Source organism: Erpetoichthys calabaricus, chromosome 3 (genome assembly GCF_900747795.2).
Source record: "Erpetoichthys calabaricus chromosome 3, fErpCal1.3, whole genome shotgun sequence".
In the NCBI taxonomy this organism is placed as follows: Eukaryota; Metazoa; Chordata; class Cladistia; order Polypteriformes; family Polypteridae; genus Erpetoichthys; species Erpetoichthys calabaricus.
In genome coordinates, this window is record NC_041396.2 from 154,158,147 (window position 1) to 154,180,068 (window position 21,922).

The 21,922-nt window shown below is 38.4% G+C and overlaps 1 protein-coding gene across 2 annotated transcripts in view; it reads left to right on the plus strand.

Annotated features, from left to right (window-relative positions):
• tiam2a (TIAM Rac1 associated GEF 2a) overlaps nt 1-21,922 on the plus strand; it is a 324,201-nt gene that overhangs the window by 38,937 nt on the left and 263,342 nt on the right. Inside the window, exon 2 of one of the 2 annotated variants that reach the window (XM_051925155.1) lies at nt 17,609-17,689. The exons of the other annotated variant lie outside the window; for it this stretch is intronic. The gene's annotated coding sequence lies outside the window, so the exon portion shown is untranslated. The remainder of the gene's footprint in view (nt 1-17,608; nt 17,690-21,922) is intronic. 2 annotated transcript variants of the gene reach the window in all.

Genomic DNA, 21,922 nt, shown 5'->3' on the forward strand with positions numbered 1-21,922 from the left:
AAAAGTATTTGAAATAAACAACAGTAACATTTATAGATAGATAGATAGATAGATAGATAGATAGATAGATAGATAGATAGATAGATAGATAGATAGATAGATAGATAGATAGATAGATAGATAGATAGATACTTTATTAATCCCAAGTGGAAATTCACAATATCTCATTTATAGATGAGCAAAGATACTTTAAACACTGCTCAATATAAAATGAATACTAATGTAAATGAATAAAAGTTTATTTATTTAATGTCTAATTTAAGACTTAAGTTTCCTTCTAAAAAAGTGTTAATGTATTAGTCCTTTCGTAAAATAACATTCTCAATCACACTGAATGCAGTTCAGAGTTGTGAGGGTTCAGACCATATCCCCATAGCTCTGAGCAGAAGGCAGGAAACAGCCCCAAAAGAGACTACCTGTCCATCAATGATCCTCATTACTTTGCTGCATGGCCTAAAATAACAAAAATGAAATAAAGGCCTAAAGACTTACATGAAAAAATATTTTATTAGAGGAAGTGTGTTCTTAAAGAACAAAGCAGGCAGCCAGCTATTAGGGGATGGCATGTCTCATATTTTTATTAGAAGGATGTGTGGTTTAAGCCTATAATGTTCTAGATGTTATTAGTCTATGGGCACTAGATTACCTCCAAATTATTATTACTGTTAATGTAAAGAACAAAGCACATTCCAGTTAAAAAATATAGCAAATACCGTAACATATTCCAGAGAAAATTTACAAAATGTAGCAGCCACCACCCAACTTACCTATACCTGTATGATAAAAGAGCCCCATCTAAAGTGGTTCTTCATAAAAAATAAAACAGAAATGAAATAAAAAGGTTTGACACAAGCATGGCATGATTACTTTAGAATTACATTAATGAATTCTCCAATTTCACATAAAATAGTACATTTCTTTACTATTCGGTTACGTGTGTGAGGCTGATTGAAATTCTTCTAGCTGAGAAAAATAAGACTTTCTGCAAGTAGTGTGGTATACTTATTTTTTCATAGCCAGAAGAGTTTCCCCAAACTGTTGGGCCCCATCAGAGACCCCTTGTATTGAAAAGTTTGATATTACAGTAGATGTTACAGGGCAATCAACATTTATGCCACAAAGTATTGTTGGTTCTTTAACTGTGCTGTGGGGATTAGAGATTCAGAAGGACCTGGGACTGGCAGATGGAGATATGAGAAGACTGCCATAAGAATTTATAAGGGTGTGTGGTTTTACTGATTACTCCAGATATTCAGTAGCTCCAAGACCCTTAATGAACTTGACAGTCAAAGTGATAGTTGAGGAGGGGTTCAAATGACTACAAAGGTAATATAATAGAAACTGTTTGAGAATAGTGGGGAACACCCTTTTTTATTTGTATTTGTGCAATACATTTTGGATGGTGATGAGCCATACCACTAAAATGACAAAGTCCAGACCCACTAAATCCAATTTATTTCTTATTTTGCATTTTCCATTGTTTACCCCCTCATGATGATTTTGTAAAATAAAAAATAATAAAACTTTATGCATTGCTTCAGCAAGTTCTCCATAGCTACTGTGTAAACCCTTCAATTTTTTATATATGGTTAATACTTGATTATTTAAAAAAAATTATGTTATATACCCACAATCTGATACTGGTAAAATGTTGTTTATTTGTAAAAATTAGCACAGAATCCATAATAGCTATTGGTATTTTACGCAATGAGCCTTCTGCAGCAAATGTACAATGTGATCCAAGGGCACATTAAACATTTTAATTCACAAAAGTAACCACTGCCATTGCAAAGAAACCTTGAATTTCACTCTTCAGCTGCACTGTTGTTAACTCTAATGTAGTGTTTCGTACCTAGTGTTCATACCTAACAAGCTATATGGTTTTAAGTAAAATAAGTAGATAAATAGGTAACATATTAGAGCAGTGGTTAGAGGAGCTGTAAGAATGCTCTAGGCACTTTATTTCATTAATGACCTGGTCTATATGTGTATGTGTGTGTGTAGTTTCCTCCATGTTCAAATGTGTTTTCCACACATCCAGATTATGTGTTAGTTTATCTGGCCACTCTAAATTGGCCTTTTCTGAGTTTATTGTCCCATCCAGGTTGGCTCCTGCCTTTAACCAGTAATGCCAGGATACACTCCAGCTTCTTACAATTCAATAAAGGGAAAAATAGATCTTGAAAAGGGGTTAAAGGCACAAACTACTGTTTTTTTTATTTCATTGCATTTATAAAATGCTCTTAAAGAAATCACTACTGTGTTCTACCACTTTTCATAGTCATAAATGCTCCCTAATAAATACTGTAAATACTGTCGGGATCGGTCTAGGCACTGATGATGCTGAAAAAAAGAAGAATAAAAGGAAAGAAAGATCCAACAAAATTACTGGGCATCTATTGTCTAGGTCAGGGCTACTCAAATATAAATTTGAAAGGTCCACTTACTAAATTTCCATTCAGTCTGAGGTCCGGAAAAGTGACGGTCAAATTCCAAATAGAGAACTCCAAAAAAAGGCAATCCCCAAACTTTAGAACTATACACAAAAAAATGACATGGTAGGCCTTTTAGTGTGAAAGGTGACACCTTCTTTGTGCCACCAGTTGTTTGAACTTGGGCATAAAAGGTGTGAGGGCAAGGCGGAGGCACTGATGTAAATGTTCATTGATGAGGGTGTTGCGGTATGTGTTTCTCACCATGTTCATAGTGGAAAAGGCAGATTCACAGCAGTACGTTGAAGGAAACATTGTAAGAATTTGAAGGGCCATCTTCTGCAGGAGAGGAACACCTGCCGCAGTAACCATCTTTGTCCAGAAGGTGACAAGGTCACAGTGAGATTCCTGCAGTGCTAGGTTTTCTTGTAGCTCAATTAACTCTGTTTGCAGAGAAGCAGCACTGGCCCATTGGAAGACTTTTGTGGCTTCATTTGAGAATTCTGCAATATTTTTGACAAGAAATGGATTTTCGATGCACAGCAAGACTTGTTTTCCCAAAGGGAAATCTTCAAAGCGAGTTTGGAAATTTTTAATCAGCTTGTCCAGGAATTCAGCATAATTGTGATGGTGATGTTTTCCTGCAGTCTGATCCAAAAGTCTTGGGACGTGAAGTAGGTCCTGCTGTAAGTCACATTTGAACACCTCCAGCTTCCTCTGGAAAGCACGGACAGCTAACATGAGGTCACACACTGTGCTGTTTTTGCCTTGGAGCTTCATATTAAGGTCATTAAGATGGGAAGTAATGTCCGTTAGAAAAGCAACAATTTCCATTTTCTCGTCATTCTTCATGAAATCCACAAACGGTTTGGCTTTTGCACTCTTCTGATCCAACAGAAATGTCTCCAGCTCTTTCCGCAGTGCCCAAAAACGCTCCAGTACCTTGCCTTTACTAAGCCACCGGACATTGTTGTGAAGGAGCAAATCATCAAATGTTGCATTCACCTCTATTAGAAATGAGCGCAATAAACGATGTTGCAAAGCAGAGGATGCTCTCAGATAATTGACCAGTTTCATGACTGTTGTCATGACTTCTGAGTACCTTTCTCCAAGGCTGGCACACAAAACCATCTGGTGAATTATGCAGTGGTATGCCATGAGGTCAGGGTGGTGAGTTCTCAAGCGTGATACTAATCCCCTCTCTTTCCCAATCATACATGGTGCGCCATCAGTAGCAATGGAAACAATATGCTTCAGGTCTATCGCTCTGTCTCTAAGCATCTGTGTCACTGCTTCATAGATACTATCCCCCCTTGTGTGTCCATGGAGGTTTGTGAGACCCAAAACATCTTCATGAAATTCTCCCTTTTCTTCATCAAAAAATCTGACAAAGACCATGAGTTGATTCATCCACAGCCAATGAAATGAATTTGGCTTTTTTTATAGCAGAACTAAGTTGTTCAAGCAAATCATCAGCGAGTATTTCAGCTCGTCTTGCAGCAGTGGAATCAGAACAGGGTATTTGGTTTATTTTCTGGATTATTTCATCCTTTTGAGTCCCTTCAAACAGAGCAGTCACCACTTCACTCATACACTCTTTGACTACTTCAGCATCAGAGAAGGGTTTCTTGTTTTTTCCCAGGACCCATGCTACTCTAAGTGAGGCTTCTGTTGCCCGCTCCTGTTGTGTGGCTGATCTAACTATTACACTGCTTGTAGCTTCATATGATGATTTCAGCTGGTTTATTTTTATGGTCCTTACCTCTGGGTTCTGAGGGTAATTTTGTTCAAAATGTGCATGCTTGGTTTCATAATGGCGTTTCACATTACCACTTTTGATTATTGCTACCGTCTCGTTGCAGATTAAACACATTGGTTTTCTGCTTCCCACGGGGAGCACGAACGCATATTTTTCTGTCCACTCACTCTTAAATTCGCGTTTTTCAAAATCAACTTTTCTTTTCTTATCAATGTACTGTCTTGAGCCAGCCATCTTCACTTTCAGTCAGCAAAAAAAAATTTGCACTGCCTGCGAGTGATGAGACTGCCTGTTCACCGGCCTGACCCAGAGCACGTGACCGGTACATAAATCTGGCTGCCGTGAATGAGCGAGCGAGCGAGTATTGGGGGGGAGGCGGGGAGTAGTGGGAACGATACTGTTACAACTGCTGTGATTGGACATAGATGAAGCAACCAAACCGAGTAGAAACCTCAAAGATATATCGCGCGGAATCACAATTGCGCACTTCATTGAGAACTCATTTGGATTATGATTACATTTGCATGTTTGTTTTGGCGTCGGTCCAGATTTAACCGTAATTGGGTCCAGATGCGGACCGGAGTCCGCCTATTGAGTACCCCGGGTCTAGGTTATACTAGCCGACTCTTCAAGATGAAGGAATTTCTCCCATCAGGGATGCAACCTTCACAGAGGTGGGTTCATCAGTGAACATCAGCTTCTGGTGTTGTCTCTTTTTATTTAGGTCTGGAAGTGATATTAGAAGTTCATCTCTTGAAAAACTAGCTGTGCTGGAAGATAGATAGAGAAGGACCAACATCAGAGTTGAAGATCTCCCTGAAAACCTTGAAAGTCAAACCCAGTGAAATTCATAGCCGAACTATTCTCTAAAAATAATTGGAGAGGACTTCAAATCAGAAACCGAGATCTCAGCAACTTACAGCATACCTGGATCGAATTCCTCAAAGTGGAGAAGCTTGATTGTCTGTTTCAACAAACTACAGGGTAAAGAAAATTTGATGTGAATTCTCAGACAGAAAGAGGAAATTATATTTGAAAATAACTGCATTTGTATTTTCCCAGATTTCTCTCCTTCAACAGCTGCCAAACGAGCTGCACTGAAATCAGATGAAGCCTCTTGTTTCCTGCTAAATTGAAAGTGATTTTTGATGGCCAATTCTACATTAGTAATTCTCCTAAAGGAGCAAAAAAAGAGCTAAAAAGATTGATCCTGACATGAACATGAGTCGTATTGAGTCCGGGTAAAGAAGATTCTGCTTGCAACTTAGTTTATTTTTAATGCAACATTTGCCGTAACAATACATTCTCCTTTTTGGCCATTTTTTTTTCTTTTTCTTTCCAATTACTATATTGAAATTTCTTCTATTAAATACAGTACAATCCCTCTTAACCGGCCACCTTGGGACTGGACCCATGGCTGGTTGCCGTTTTGGCTGGTTAATCCGATGCATACCTATTTTCATGTACAAAAATATTTCTAAGGTATGTACTGTACCTCTTTGACGTTCCTGAAGAAACCATATCCACAAGGCTTCATCCACGACTTTCTTTTTCCACGGGTTTTTTTCTCGTACAACTGGACAGTGTGGTGTGGCGGGTCCACAGCTCAAGTCAAAAAAGGCCACTTTTTAAATAAATAATCGCCGCACTCGCGGCATAGTGAATATGTGTGGCCAATCAGTTCCCGGGGAATTTGTGATGCAGGTGATCCTAGCTTAAGTGCAAAGGTGAGGAGGATTCCGCATCCGTAATTGTTCCTGGGAACTGCTAATTGCCACATCTGATCCACATCCTAGTGATAAATAGAAGCACAAGGCGGCTAGGGGGAGAACAGGAAAGAACGGGAGATTAATGGAGAAGGAAGCAGATAGAGGAAAGCCGGTGCAGGAGAGTGAGTGAGCGAGGGAGAGCAGATTCGATGGAGCAAAGGCAGGCAGCTGGGAGGTGAACCCCTGCACATGATTGTTTGGCTGACACTTGGTGGGGCTGAAGAAAGCAGTCGCTCCAGCTGAGTGATCACGGAGCTGGAGTGACTGGTATTGAAGACGACTGGCCATTGAAAGGCAGCAGCAGTCATGGAGGCTTTGGGCTGATTTAGCTCCAGTGTGAGTGCCCTGGTTGCTGGAGAAAGAACCCAAGTCTCTCTCCGGATGGAGCCCGATGTAGCCAGGGATCATAGGGCTACCGGACCAGTGTGGAAGGCAGCTGCACCTGCAGGTAGGGCGACTCCCCTGTTGCGACACCCGATGGAAGAAGCATGGGAGCCACCAGGTAGAAAGAAGAAGGCACCGTGGAAAATTCATAAAGGAATATGTAAATGGAAATCACTCTGAAAGTAGGAGCCCTCTCAACTTCCAGGAAAGAAGGAAGTGCATACTGAGGTATAGCGGGTCCGCGCCTTCCGAAAAAAAAAAAAGTTCAGTTTTTAAATCAGTATAGCCGTGCTGTTCTCCGTGGGCGTGATTGCACGACCGCCGGGAGTTAATGAGGTGATCAGAGCGAGTTGCACCTGCACGTGTGGGTGCAGTCGTTCTTGTTTGCCTCATTGGCTTCCTGCAGTGTGTAATTAAGGCTCTGCACCCACGGAGGCACCCGTCGGTGTGTGTGTATATATAGACGGATGTATATGAGAGTGGGGAGGATAAATCAGAGAGAGAAATTGTGGAGGATGTAAGGGAAGGAGAAAGGTTGATAGAGAGAAAAAGCGGATGCGGTAAAAGGTCGGAAAACAGCAGTCAGGTGGTGACGATCCGGCCACCTGGACGGTGGAGACACCATGAGCTGGGGCCCCGCGAAGGAGCGTTATGCTGATGCACTCTGCTCTGGGGGCTGGTTCGCCCCACTAAATGTATGAGTGAGTGGGGTGAGTAGGAGAGGTGCCTTCCCGAAGGATCTGAGGAGCGACTGCGGGTGCGCGAAGGATCGTGGGAGGAGAGTTGACCTTGGTGGTCTGGCAGTGACATCCTGATGGAGGCCAAGACGTAGGTTAACTGAAGGAGCTCATGGTTGTTAGTTCTCCATGGAGCAGAAAGTGCAATGGGAGGAGGGCTGTAGAGTAAGGAGAGACTGCGTTTTAACTACTGCATATATTAACCTTGTGTTTTATGGATTTATTTATTGATGGTTTTTATCCTCACTGGACCTTTGTTTTATGGATTTATTTATGGAACTTTGGACACTGCACTTTTGCACTTTTTGATTGTTTTACTAAAAGCACGCTTTCACCTTTGAATATGTCCCCTGGCTTCATGTGAGATTTGTCCCCATTTGTCAGCTCAACTCGGTGACATTACTGACGGTGTTGGGTTCAGGGCTCCCATAAGGTCGTTGGGAGCCAGAAGAGAACACACATCGTCACACATACATATAATATAAAGAACTCAGGATTGAAATTTTTTTTTTAATTTTATTTTATTTTAACAGGCCGGTTCATGCGAGGCCAGTTAAGAAGGATTGTTCTGTATATGTATATTTTAGTAACCATTAACTAACTAGTAATTTACAGTGTTATTAGACTTATTTTTCCTAAGGGCACTTTTTAACATCATACCCTAGGTTTATGCATCTAGACTGCACTATATCATAAGATATCTCAATTAATCCTTCAAACATCGCTGCTGGGGGTTTGTTTTGCTTTGAACGTTTCCTGTCTCTTGATATATCAGAGGACTGGGACTTTATGAAGTGTGGTCTAGTCTCAATTGAGGAGGCAAAATGGGAGATGCCTGGGGGGAGAGAAAGATAGTGGGAGGGTTGGGGTGAAGAGAGCAAGTTAATTCTTATTTATCCTTTATACCCCAACAACTATAAGTGCCAAAATAATAGGCTCTGTAGCCACAATACCTGGCAACAATATGAATTCAAAGTCAAACCTACTATATTAAACAATGTTCTACCTTTACTTAAGTTTACAAAATGTTATCAAAAGTTCAGAAAAAGTGTCTCTCTGACTAACCAGTGAATATCGTGAGCTGGAATGTCAAAATTCTCAAACATGATCTAAAAAGAAAAAAAAAAGTATTTTCTAATCTTTACTGGTCTAAATGACAAGATAGTATTTTTACAGGAGACTCATTTAATAAGTAAGGACCTGCTTTGGTTGCAAAGAGATTGAATTGGCTAAAGTTTTCACTCCAGCTATACAAAGAAAACTAGAGGTGTGGGAATCTTAATACACAAAACAAAATCTCATTTGTAGTATAAGTAGTATCTGATTGTGAAGGGAGATATGGTGATGGGTGACCTATTTAACTCTAAAGTAATTTTGATAAATATCTACATACCTAATATGGATGATAGAGATTTCATCCAAAATGTATTTGCATCTATTCCTAAAGTGAACACTCACAAAATTATAATTGCCAGAGACTTTGTGTTTTAAAGGCAGACCTGGATAGGTCTTTAACTACAATGGCAATCCCATCTAAGACTGCAAAAATAATCAGGCTTACGAGACTTATGGAGATTTTTAGATCTAAATTCAAGACCATATTCCTTCTTCTCATCAGTACATCAAACTTACTCAAGAATTGATTATTTATTTATAGATAATAATTCATTGCCCACTATCAAATCTTGCAAATACAAAGCTAGACATGCCCTCTGATCATGGAGCTTAAATCACTATGCCCCACACACTCATGTCGTTGCTGGTGTCATTAGCTGATAAGAACTGTACACAATTCATACACAAGCAAATTGATTATTTTTTAGAGAGGAATACTCTACTGAAGGCTTTTTTTAAAAGGGCAGATTATTCAATATCTTTCCCACAAAAATAAATTGGAAACCAAGAAGAGTTAATTAGTGAAATCACCAGAATAGATCTAGAATACACTAGGTTTCCAAATGATGCACTACATAGGAAAAGACAGGTTTTGCAATCAGAATTTAACAACTTGACAGCAAAAGAAATGCAACAGCTCATCTTTAAATCACAACATCATTACTATGAACATATAGAAAAGGCTAATAAAGATCTTAGCTCAACAAATCCACAAGCAGGAAGTTCACAATACAATAACCAATGCAGATGGAGATAAAGCAATTGACCTTAAAAATATAACCCATACATTTAGAGAGTAATATAAGTTTTTATGTTCTACTCAGTTTAAAGAAAATACAACATAATATAATGAGTGTTTTGATGTATTACAGATACTACAGCTAAATATTCCTAGTTCAGCAGAACTGGACACACCTCTGACACTCTCAGATTTACAGGACACTATAAACTCACTCCAGAGTGGGAAAGCACCAAGCCCTGATTGCTACCCAGTGGAATTTCATAAATACAGTTTCCAAAAAGTTAGCTACATTACTATTAGCAATGTTTATAGAAGCAAGAGACAACAAAATTCTACCTTAAATTTTTCAGCAAGCATTAAATAGTCTTCCCAAAGAAAAATAAGAACTTATTACAATGTGCATCATACAGACCAATTCTGAATAATAATGTTGAGGTATTCTCCAAAATTCTAACTAGAAGGATTGAGAAAGTACTTCTTTCTGTAATATTACAAGTCAGATAGGATTTGTTAAAGGCAGACACTTAGCCTCTAATCTTCGATGTTTATATTTAATGTACTGTAATATGCTCACCCATTAAATCTAACGCACCAGAGACCTTATTATCATTGGAGGCAGTAAAAGCATTTGACATGGTTGAATGGGACTACCTATTCACCACATTGCATAAATATGGGTTTGACCCAAACATGCGCATTGATCAAACTACTTTAGAAGCCTCTGTTTGTCTTAATAATATTATTTCAAACTACATCAAACTAGGACATGGTACTCAACAAGGATGCCCCCTATCATCATTGATCTTTGCAATCACCATTGAGCCACTAGCCATTAACTTTTGAAATGTATCAGAGATAAAGGGGATTACCAGAGAAGGACTTGAACAAAAAATATCATGCACAAGCCACTTTGCGGTTCTGCTGCTCGCATATGGGGTTGCGGAAGTACAATTTAAACAAATTGTTATTTTCATGGGAGTTGTTACATATGCATAATAGAACTATTTTACATTACAACGAGTAATTAACCATATTAAAAACCAGTAAAACATAATAAGTTCAAAATAAATTCTGTTTCGTTCAAGTTTTTTGTTGGGTTATACAATTTCGTTCTGTTTGGCTTTGAAATTAACACGCAAATATTTTTTAAACTTACACTTTTACTGTAAAACTTCAGTAAAAACAATTCTTTGAATAAAATTTCAGTCAATATCGCATTGAATTTTGATTCTGTGTTTGGACTTGCATCATGACAACGCAACATATAACTGCCCATGAGAGAATTTCGTTTCTTTCACTCTAATAAATAAACCGACTTTTTCAAATGTTTGTCTTTGTGATTTGTTAATTGTCTTTGCAAAATTTATTCTAATGGGAAATGGTTAACGTTTTAATATGAATGGTATGTCAAGATCTCCTTTGTTGTCTAATGTTATCTGGGGAAGATGTACTACATTACCTTTCTTGGATACATCCTTCTTTCAACAGTAATTCGGCCGGTGGAAGACCATGTTAATGGTTGCAGATATTCTATGGGATATTGTAAGTTGATGTTTTCATCTTCCGCACGATCACCGCCAACTGTTTCAGCATCTACTGATACGCATTTAATCAATTTGTCGTGTAACTGATCGACAATGTTCGCGTTAATTCATTTGACTTCATCGTTTCTCTGTGCTAGGATTGCCCGTGTACTCATTTCTTCTGTTGATATCCCTTTGTGATGAAATTCATCAATAAGATTTGGACATAATAGGTCTTCTTTAATTGGGAACTTAAAGTGAGGAAAACGTAAACATTTATAAGAGCTGAGAGAGCAGGAAATGTGTATGTCAAAAGTATTCACATGAATGAGATGTGAGTGGACTGTGTGCATGTTTGAATATGGTTGAGAGGAGAACGTGATTTGAAACAATCTCATGTCAAAAGTCTTGTCTCGCGGGACTTGAAAAAATCTCTTCAAAAAAGCCTAGTCTCGTTGCAGCATTTTTTTAATATAATAGAGAGACATATTAAATAAAAGGGACCACTAACTCACAATGTGGCAGAATATGCATTAAGACGTGTATATCTTTAGAAAATATTGTACTCTAACAAATTATTTTCGTAGTCTCACAAATTTAAAAGGGCAAAAGAGAATAGCAGAGGAGATAGATAGATAGATAGATAGATAGATAGATAGATAGATAGATAGATAGATAGATAGATAGATAGATAGATAGATAGATAGATAGATAGATAGATAGATAGATAGATAGATAGATAGAATTATTATTAGTTATAAAAAGGAAAGAACACTAAATCAAAGAATACTCTTAATAGTTTCCAAGAATTTTGACTTTTGTCATTTCCTGACAAGTTCAAAAGCATCATACGTAATGCTTAATTTTGATGTGTAATGAACTTGTATTCTCTGCATTTCTCCATCTTTTTTGTGATTCTGTCAGTTTTGAGTGTTTTCCCTTTATAATGGTTATGATTACGTTTGTCTTAACAAGACAATTTTGTGGACTGAATCCACCTGTTCTGACCACATGCATGGAATTTAATAAACTGTCTCTGTAGAAGGAGATGTATCTTGCTCAGTGTTTTTTCTGGTCTTTGTTGTTGTTTACATGTAGCTACAGCCATGCCATAGGTGAGGCTCACCTGAAGGTATCCCATGGTGCTTCAGGCAGAGAAGCATGCACCATGAAAATTGCCTGGTTGTCAACATTCCAATGAGACTAACCCATGCTGAATGAATGCTAAAAGACAGATCAATTCTGAATGACGCTCTCAAGTATTATTTTAGGCTTGTGACAGTCAACTCAAATCAATGTCTGAGGCTTTATAACAAATACTTTTAATGGTACAAGAAATTAAACCTTTTCTCAGAAACTAGTTTTGCTCTGCATCAACCTCTGAAGATGCAGCTGATCTAGCAATAATGTTTAAAATAATTCATAACATTCCCAAACCCACCTAATCCAGCTCAGAGTTGCAGGTGGCCAGAGCCTACCCTGAAGGCAGTGAACTCAAGGCAGAAAACACCCTTGGATAGATAGATAGATAGATAGATAGATAGATAGATAGATAGATAGATAGATAGATAGATAGATAGATAGATAGATAGATAGATAGATAGATAGATAGATAGATACTTTATTAATCCCAAGGGGAAATTCACATACTCCAGCAGCAGCATACTGATACAAAAAACAATATAAAATTAAAAAGTAATACAAATGCAGGTAAAAACAGACAATAACTTTGAATAATGTTAACGTTTACCCCCCCGGGTGGAATTGAAGAGTCGCATAGTTTGGGGGAGGAACGATCTCCTCAGTCTGTCAGTGGAGCAGGACAGTGACAGCAGTCTGTCACTGAAGCTGCTTCTCTGTCTGGAGATGATACTGTTTAGTGGATGCAGTGGATTCTCCATAATTGATAGGAGCCTGCTGAGCGCCCGTCACTCCGCCACAGATGTCAAACTGTCCAGCTCCATGCCTACAATAGAGCCTGCCTTCCTCACCAGTTTGTCCAGGCGTGAGGAGTCCTTCTTCTTCATGCTGCCTTCCCTTGCACACCACCGCATAGAAGAGGGCGCTCGCCACAACCGTCTGATAGAACATCTGCAGCATCTTACTGCAGATGTTGAAGGACGCCAGTCTTCTAAGGAAGTATAGTCGGCTCTGTCCTTTCTTACACAGAGCATCAGTATTGGCAGTCCAGTCTAATTTATCATCCTGCTGCACTCCCAGGTATTTATAGGTCTGCACCCTCTGCACACAATCACCTCTGACGATCACGGGGTCAATGAGGGGTCTGGGCCTCCTAAAATCCACCACCAGCTCCTTGGTTTTGCTGGTGTTCAGGTGTAGATGGTTTGAGTCGCACCATTTAACAAAGTCCTTGATGAGGTTCCTATACTCCTCCTCTTCCCCACTCCTGATGCAGCCCACGATAGCAGTGTCGTCAGCGAACTTTTGCACATGGCAGGACTCCGAGTTGTATTGGAAGTCCGATGTATATAGGCTGAAAAGGACCGGAGAAAGTACAGTCCCCCGCGGCGCTCCTGTGTTGCTGACCAGAATGTCAGACCTGCAGTTCCCAAGACGCACATACTGAGGTCTGTTTGTAAGAAAGTCCACGATCCATGCCACTAGGTATGAATCTACCCCCATCTCTGTCAGCTTGTCCCTAAGGAGCAGAGGTTGGATGGTGTTGAAGGCGCTAGAGAAGTCCAGAAACATAATTCTTACTGCACCACTGCCTGTGTCCAAGTGGGAGAGGGATCGGTGTAGCATATAGATGATGACATCCTCCACTCCCACCTTCTCCTGATATGCAAACTGCAGAGGGTCGAGGGCGTGTTGGACCTGTGGCCTCAGGTGGTGAAGTTCATTGTACTACTGTGTTTTCGTCTAAAGTGGTGCTTTCACATCATTTATAAAAGTATCTCTGTCCAAACTAAAATGACCAAAACTTTATATAACAAGATGTTCACTTGCAGTGCCCATGTGCACATTGGTGGAAAAAAATTTAAAGAGATGGAAACAGGCCACAAGATTCATCATAAAACTGTGGTGCCCAGTAAATTAATTGCCTTTTGTGGATGTATGCAAAATTCAAACTGTACAAAGCACAATTTAGATGCATACAGGTAGGCAACACAACAAGCTCCGTGGAAATCAACTCCTCTATACCCCACTATGATGAAATATGGTTTTCTTCCTTGAAAGATGAAAAATCAGGGAAGGAGACATTGTAATGAGCAAGATCCATTCAGGGAAGAGCTACATAATAAGCATGAACAAATAAGAGTGCGATTAGAGCCTACATTTTCAAAGGTCTATATTTTTCCCCGTCCACATTGCAATGCCGAGCCGACGTTTTCAGACATATGTAAGTCTAGAAAGTGCTTTGAAAAGTCTCCATTTTTGGAGATGAGAAAACACTGGGTTAGCGTGGACAAAAGACAAGAAATGGAGACTAATGTCTGCACCTTAAAATGAAAATGTATGGACTAGCCTGAGACTATATAAAACTTATACTTGTATTGCCATCATCGAGTCATGTACTGGGAAAGAAATTCAACATAACTTCAGAATCATGGGGAAAAACTGTAGGCATCTAATGAAATACATAATAGAAAGCTGTCATTCTAATTTTCATAGTGAGCTCTGTTTACTGTGAAATTATTTCATTATTTTAGACTTTCTGTGATTTGCAGTAGTTTGTGGTCTTCATTAGCTACAGAAATGTTACCATTTCATCGATTGGTTTCTAAATGAAGTACTCACGTGCAATGTAAAATTAGTTTAATGAAAATGGATGTTGTGGATTCAATCAAAATAAAGAACTCTTGCATTGAAATTTAATATTTTTCTTGTTGTTTTTACTACACTGAAGGTGCTGTCACTACTTTCCCTGTGATTAAGGTTGCTCTGTTAAACTGCTGCGTTGCGCCATATTACCTATAAGGTACCTGTATGCCATATTTTGTCTGTGAACTGATTATAGTTGTGAAAACACACATCCACAAAACCTCAACTATGTTTGTGTTCATCCCTCTTCTTGCCCTTTGGTGTGTTGTTTCTTCTATATACATATGAAAGAGGGCTTTCTCCATCCTTGAATAGATTTAAGTACAATGAATGAAATATATTTTCCGCCAAACATATCTCCACAAGTCAGTTAAGCCCCTATTTTCACTGAACTTGACTTTTGCCTCATTCACATTAAAGAAGGAGGTGAGTGTTTTCAGCACAACTACAGGGCACTGTGAATAACACCCTATGTTGATGACAAATGCCACCTCCATTTTTTTTAGGAATGTGTAAAATATATAGTAAAGAGACTGCAGGCTGCAAAGTGGCTTATGTAAATATTTTCATTTTTTAAAAAAACATAACAAGAACATGTTCATCATGTTTGTGGAGTGCTCAGTCATCTGTGTTACAGTCATTTGTTTGCTAAACTCACATTTACTCAGCCTGATCTTGGCGTATTGTATTTCCCTTAAGGGGCTGTTAATGGACGTGTCTAATTTAAATGAGTTTAATCCTGATCAATACAGTAGATTGCTAGACTGTGAGGTTTACAAATTATTGTTGCTGCTGTACAGTTTTAGCAACTGTGACTGCTCTATTGAAAAAGGCTTCTTGTAAACTTGCCTTGGCCACAGATATCTAGACAGCAAACCGTGATCTCCTGGCTATAACGTAAATTGAATGGAATGGAAGTGTTAGGCTGAGGAGCATTAACAGCCACTTACTCCGGACTGCACATAAAGTAGCTAATGGTGAGGGTGCCATCATATTTACGCATATGTGTGGTATCCATATGGTTTAAAAAAAGTAAAAAACAGAACAAGAAAATGTTGAGGGATTAAAGGGTACTAATTTATTCTAGATTATAAAATATTTTCTTGATTTTTACAGATTGTAAATTTATATAGAGATGGCAGAATGAGAGCAAGTCCAGCTCAGTGAGACTTCTGATGTATGATCTTCTTATTTTGAGTAAACACTTAGTCGACAGTATCATATACTGTAACTGTTGGACAGAAACTGAAAGTATATCTTCAGTGGGGTAAACAGCTAGCACAATTATATTGCATTATAATTAAAAGTATATCCACTTAGTACACTTCCAATAATCACATAAAATAGAAACACTTCCTCTACCTTAGAGATCCTGCTGGATCCTTTTTTCACAATATACTTTTTCAGTGTTATTTGCACATTTTTGTAGTTTTTATAAAGTTTAAAAATTAATTTCAAAAATTTTCTTAATGTGTTTACAGTTCACATTCTGATTGTCACATGTAGATAATGTCATGGTGTTTTTTTATCTTAAAACAGCTGCCATGTGTATTGTCTTTCTGAATTTACAGTGCAGTGGATCAAATTTATCTATACATATAAAAGGCAAAGCCCTCACTGACTCATCACTTATTCTCCCACTTTCCATATAGGTGGGAAGCTGAAATTTCGCATGCTCATTCCTGGCAGTGTACTTACAAAAGTTAGGTATGTTTCATGTCCTATTGCAACACCCAAGGGGGGGAAATGGGTGTACCCTCTAAACTGTATATATAGATAGGGGAAACCCATCCTCACTATTTCTGCGACTTCCAATATACGTAGGAAGCCCAAATTTCCCATGCTCATCCTTTACACTGTACTTACAAACGTTAAGTATGTTTCATTTCGCGCCATGTCCCATAATGAACTTTCAAAAATAATGTCTTCTTTTTGGAGGTTCTCACCATTATGCTGTAAGAAACTTTTGGAACTGACCTCTCCTTTTGGCGGTTTTATTCCTTATTTCCATTAACAGAGGATTTATTTCACGGCACAGACACACAAGGGCCGCTCCCAAAACCCCTCCTTTTTCCGCATGGCCGCTCTCCCCGCACCTACCATGTGGTTGGCTCCCTACCTATATACATTAATGATATCCCGCGCTCATGTGCCTCCTCACTCATTTCCTTACTTTCCTCGGCTGTTCGTCATGCTCACTGCTCCCTTCTTCTTTAGTCCACCACTTCAAGCCTGTTATTGTTCACCTTGCCTCACGTCTTCCTGCTGGTGGCTCCTACCTTTTCATTTAGTTTCTTTACACTCTTAATCCTCTGGGCATACCTCCGCATACTCTACTTTTGAAGGTTGGTGCACCAGTCTTGTTACTACGAAACTTACAACCACCAAAACTTTGTAAAGACACCAGGCTCAAGATCAAATCTCTGCATAAGAACCTCATTGAGGCAACTGTCTTCACTGGAACTGACTCAGGGGAGACTGTATTTATTCCTCGCATCCAATGTTTCCTTTTCTTTTTCATAACTTCTTTAACACACTACTCCTCTGCTGCGAAGCTCGGGTATTTTGCTAGTATTTAATATAGGCACTACACTTATGGATGTCATGATGTGGCTTATGATTTCAATTTTTCCAACTATTCCTAAGCCTCTAAAAATGATATAAGTATGTTTTTTGTGCTTCTGAGTCCATGGAATATAGTGTTTATAATCATTTTTTGATTCCTTGTGTTGTTAAAAACAATTCAGTTTCTACTGTTTCACTGTCTCGTTTTCCTTATGGGCATTCCTATTCTAGACTGGTAGTTCCTGGAGGTCCTTATTAACATTTTCAAAATTTAGCACCACAACGTACCACCTAAGATGTGGTTCATGAAAGAAAAAGGTTTGCATCATTTCATATCATTAGTTTTTCAATTTACTGGTTACAACATTTGTTTGCTGTCCTCTGATTACGATTCATTTCTTGTGTTTCTTGGCTTTAGTTGTATGTACCATTTTGGCTTACGACTTACCACTCTGCTCTCTGGCCACAATTATGACTGCACAACCTGAGCTTTGTTATTTAATTATTTTCTTTTAGGTTACGACCCCTGCGTGAATTCTGACTTCCTGATTCCATTTTCCCTTGAAACTACTGATGCCTTGCACAAACAGTAAAAAGGTGAGAAAAATGGAAAATAAACTATATGAGAGTCTTCCCAGTTTACACCCAAATGAAATAAGCATCAAAGACCTTGATGGAAGTTGGGAAATCAGTTGTTAGCTTCGAGGAAGATGAGAGACTTATTAAAGATGGTTGGGCTTTGATTTTATTATGGATAAGCTAATCCTTTTAAAATAAACTATCGAAAAAGGCAGTGAAACTAAAGTGCTCATTAGTTGAAAGGGTCAGACTGGTAAGGTGAAAGGTCTGAGACAAAGACAATTTAAAATCATGAAAAACAAGATTTACAATTTGTTTTATTAAGACATCTAGGAATTCAAAAGGTCCTGGATTTTTTTGGGGGGACATGTGTCCTTATGATGTTGCATCAGCAAAAGAAAATGGAATACAGTGATCATGAAAAATTATTAGTCCCTTCTGTTGATATTGTTATTAATGAATTAAGTTAGAAAACCTATTTACTAAACTGAATTAAAGGAGACATTATACAGTAATTTGATATATTCTGGGGGCAGTAAATAAAAACACCACTTTAGCACTTTGACTGGGCAATAATGTCAAGTGAATTGACTGATGCCCTTGCTGTTTTTCAGCTGGAGGTGGTTTGATTTGGTTTATATTGAAGATATCCTACTTTATTTTCCCTATACTGTATATAGAAACATATAGGTCATATGGGAGTACTACTAAACTATTTAAAGAGTTTGTATGCAAAAATCATTATGTTATGTCCTAGAATCCCAAAGCATAAGTCTGAAAACACTTCCAAAAATGCTTGCTAGAAGGGGATTTACCTTCAAAACCCAGCTAGATATAAGGGTAAACAAGGAGCCTTTATAAAATAAAAGACTTAGTTCTTCAAAATGCTCTGTATCAAAAGGAAGCTCCATAGAGAGCAAAAGGTAAAAGGAGTTGTCTGTAACAAAGGATATTCGATAGCAAAAAATAACCAAATACAGAAATCCAATGGCGTGGTCAAAAATCTAGAAAACCGCAAAACAGCACAATGCACAGTAAAAGACACAAGAACTCACCAGCTCTAGAGTGCGTTCACAATTAACTGCAACATACTGTGGGTTATCCTCTGCCTTTATAGGGGTGAGGGCAGTACTTTGCAGGGATGGGCAGGTGGATCCGCCTCTTCAGGAACCACTCACAAAATACATGGAATGTAACGAAGCAAACATACTTAGGCAAAATCAAAAACAAAGATTAGTGCATATAATAAACAGAAATATTAACACAAACAAAATAATTAATAATGAACAAAGATGACACAATAAAGGCAGTTGAACACCAACTGGGGGAAATCCTGGCTGAGGCAACATAGGACTTGCTTATTTTCAAACCATTTTCTTAAAAAAGCAAAACTGCTCTAAACAGCTGTAGACAAGTTTGTTTTCATGCTGATCAACTTCTTTATTTACATCAGAACTCCATCCACAACGGTCACTGTGAGCACACGAGTGAATAGGAAATACGTTCTTACCGTCAAGGAAAATAGTTCTGAGAATCAGGGATAAAATAATTATTTTTAGTTTTCTTTCGTTTCACCTGAAGCTACAGTGTAAGCTACAAGAACAGACAAAGTATTTTTTTTAAATGCTTCACTTGCAAACACAATTTTATGTAGAAAATAAATGTATAACATGATTGTAAAGAAATAACGTAAACTTGAAAATTACTGAATAGCTAGCTAACTTGATCTTCTTCTAAAAAAATGCAGCACATTGCTTGATTTTCAAATTTATAATGTAGATGTTATGATTTGCTGTCTAGTTAGGAGGGAAACGGTGAAAGAACTACTAAACCCACTTGAATATTTTATCTATCCATCCATTATCCAACCCACTATATCCTAACTACAGGGTCACGGGGGTCTGCTGGAGCCAATCCCAGCCAACACAGGGCGCAAGGCAGGAAACAAACCCCAGGCAGGGTGCCAGCCCTCCACAGGGCACACACACACACCAAACACACACTAGGGCCAATTTAGGATCACCAATGCACCTAACAAGTATGTCTTTGGACTGTGGGAGGAAACCGGAGCGCCCGTAGGAAACCCACAAAGACACGGGGAGAACATGCAAACTCCATGCAGGGAGGACCCGGGAAGCGAACCCGGGTCTCCTAACTGTGAGGCAGCAGTGCTACCCACTGCACCACCATGCCGCCTGAATATTATAGATACGAGAAATTTATTTAAATTAATATGGAATAAAATTAGAGTAAGGAATGCAAAGAGCCACAAAATTGATTAAAACCAGAACTAAATAAATCAAAAGATAGAAACCATCCAAATACAGCAACTAGCTATAATAGTGAATTTAATATACTATATCGTCAAAAGCCTCCTCTCAGGAAAATACAATGAGTAATCTTAGCATCAAGCTGAAAAACAGAGGATGTAAATTATATTTACTGCTCTGACAGTTTTACTAAGGCCAAGTAAGACCGTAAATAGAGCATTTAAATGCCACATAAGTAATTGGGAGCTCTGCTACTCTTGGTTCAATTAACAGGGCACAGGGAACAATATTATTAACAAATAAAAGAGCAAACACTAGGTAATTTACATGAATGAATGAAACAATAGGTTAAACAAATTACAAAAAAACAGAAGAAAAGAACAAGGAACAATTAACAGAGCCGAATCCCAAAATGAGAACCGAACTAAATCCTAGCGATTTAACATTTGGCATATCATTTTGCTTCTCCATCTATTATCTTAGGTTTATCCAAATATTAGTATCATTGTCTCTTCATATACTTCTCTTGCCAAGAAATTGTGTAAAAATGTGTCTTCACTTCTGACTAATCAAGAGGCAGGCAATATTTACTTTCACGCATTCTTTACAATGGCAGTATCTTCTGCTCAGAATAAGTGGCTGATGCATGTGATGTTAGACTCTGAGCTATTTTAACTTAGCGGTTTTCAGAGACAGGAACTATATATTCATGGGCCTGTTTTTTAAATTAATTAGGGGTGAGGATAACTATGTTCTTGGACTTTGGCAATTATTGGTAATCAAGTTATGCAAATGATTTTGTGAATATTTCCTAATCACAAAAGTTTCTCCTTTTTTAAAACAACTAAGAAACTCACTTAATTATGTGAGTCTTGTATAGACTGTCAAGTATTAGAATAGAAATTCTAACAAATTATCAATTGCTGTGGACTCGCACCATGAGCTACCTCAGTATGCAGATTTGCATTGCCCTTAGTCAGCAGCCAACCCACGACATCTGGACTACAAGGATCCTCACAAGTAGCTATAAGCTAAAGGAGATTTTCATTAATTGTTTCTTGATTTCTTCAAGTAAGGGTGAGATTATGAACCCTGTAAGCACCGTGGAGGAATGTACCGAGTATTGTTTTATGTCTCAGATGAATTTTTAGGACTGCAATGACCAACATTGTCATCATAATTAGCACATTGGGTATCATACTACCAGAACAAGGACATCATAAACCTAAGGTTTATATGTGACAGAAAATGGCTATGGTGACTTTGTCTTTACTACAAAAGTTTATTTAAACAATAAATGACAAGCAGATGCGTTCAGAATTAGTACATGAAAACGCTCCCAGACCAGAACTAAACACATTCTTCCTTTGTCAATTGTGCTAATTTCATTGGCCACAAAATACTATACTTTTGTAAAATTCTTTGTGAAGGGAAACTCAGGTTTCTCTGCAAGTTTACCTAAGTATGCATGTTAGTGAGTTGGTTCAAGGTTCTTTATAGAACTTTCTTCAAAGTAGCTTGACCCAGAGACAAGAGGGAATAGACACTTAGAGGCTGGATATTCCTTGAAATGTGTAAGGCCTCGCCCCTTCCTTGTTTTCCGTTTAAAACCAGATGTTCTTTTCTGTCCCTTCTACTTAAGATTTTTGGTGCAGTGGCAGTGAGATGGAACAAGGAGCTTTTTTTGGCTGTCTAAAGCAAGGGTCCTCAGTCATGGTCCTGGAAGGCCACAGTGGCTACAGGTTTTCATTCTAGCCAGTGTCCTAATTAGAACTCAGTCCTTGCTGATAATGAAAGTTGGTCTTTAACTCTATGCCTTGTTAGTGCCTTTATTCATCAAAGACAAATTTTAGTTACTTTGTAGATCCGAGGTCCTCAGTTACAGTCCTGGAGGTCTGCTGTGGCTGCAGGTTTTCACTTTAACCAATTTCTTAATTAGAACCCTTTTATTTACTACTAAAGCAATACGTTTTTGGGCTTA